Source organism: Seriola lalandi, unplaced genomic scaffold, assembly GCF_002814215.2.
Source record: "Seriola lalandi dorsalis isolate HSWRI2012SDOR001 ecotype SW California unplaced genomic scaffold, Sedor1 jcf7180002054939, whole genome shotgun sequence".
NCBI classification, from domain to species: domain Eukaryota; kingdom Metazoa; phylum Chordata; class Actinopteri; order Carangiformes; family Carangidae; genus Seriola; species Seriola lalandi.
The window spans coordinates 949493-950879 of record NW_019525659.1 but is presented as its reverse complement, the minus strand read 5'-3'; the positions used below and the strand labels follow the sequence as shown (position 1 = coordinate 950879).

General features: G+C 36.8%; 1 protein-coding gene across 1 annotated transcript in view; it reads right to left on the bottom strand.

The window, feature by feature from the left end:
* Positions 1-1387, bottom strand: part of sptlc1 (serine palmitoyltransferase, long chain base subunit 1) — a 14950-nt gene that overhangs the window by 10380 nt on the left and 3183 nt on the right. The window lies entirely within an intron of this gene.

The following is a 1387-nucleotide window of genomic DNA, read 5'->3' as shown; positions in this document are numbered from 1 at the left end:
TGGTAGTAGTAAAAAGTATCGGTATTGGTATCGGTATCGGCAATACTGGCCCTGTATTTACTTGGTATTGGATCGATACCAAATTTTGCAGTATCGCACAGCCCTACTTCATATCACAGAGGCCGGGCTCGGGCTCGGAGGTGAGGGGGAGGCTGAGGAGGTTGTGGGAGAGCAGGTGTAGATGAGAAGGTATCTATAGTAGCAAATTATTTCTTAGTTTTTTCTGACCAACACCACCAATGCAACATTCAATAAAGCTCTAATAATAACATCTAATTTTTTTGTTATCTGTTATCTGCACAGGCCAGAATTCGAGAACTAGACTTGGAACAGTGGCATCACCTGCTGCAGCTCCGTCTGAGCTCTGTGACCCAAGACTGGTGTTTGATATGTTACAAATGACATCAGCAGATGCGCCTCAACCAGACCCTCCAGTTACAGGTCATCCCACCTGGTGCATTAGCCAGAAATGTCCACACATGGAAACCATATACAGAACCAGTCAAAAGTTCGGGAAAGTGTGTCCAAGCTTTTGACTGGTACTGTATCAAGTATTTTGCTGTCCTTTTTCCCAGGATGATGTAACAATACCAAGTACTATTTTTTTCTTTTTATACATTACTTGCGTAAATGTTTAGATTTGTATTTTATTATTTTGCATTCTTATTTATATGCACAATCTGTTCTGAGCTTTTTGAATAAAACCTTTAAAATGATACATGCCTTTTCCTTACACTTACACTTTTTTCATTTAGTCTCTCTTTGTATGCTACACAAAAAATAATAATCCGATGTGGTATGTCACTTGTTTATTTTATTTTTATGGACATAAATAATACACATATATATAACATTACTGAAAGATTATTAACAATATAAGATATATACACAATGAATCATTGCCATACACAATATATTTACTGTTGATTATAAGCAGAGGTGAGTGTCGGCTGACAGGTCAGGCTCTGCTGTGGCAATCTGTCCTTTAGAAAGAATATCACAATTAGCCAACATGTCTACAAAAATAACATTTAGATAATTAGATCTGAGTCTCTTCCAAGGACGTATAACAACTGTTGCTACATAGAAATACAAGTCTCAGGTTATTTTGCTGAGGGGAAGATGGTTTTATGGTATAAAATACTTATTTGAGAGGTTTGGTTAGTACATTGAGTGAAGCAGTTATGGAAATTGTTTCCCATATTTTTGTGTGGCTGATCGACACAGGTACACAAATAATAAATTCAACAGTTTTTCGCTAATATGAGAAATGGTCTCGACTGGATATTGTGAGGAGCACCCTTATGTATGTAAAACAAAAGAGCTAAAGATGAAAGAGGGATGCATTTATATGAATAACAGTGGTCTAAGCAATTAAAGGGATGGT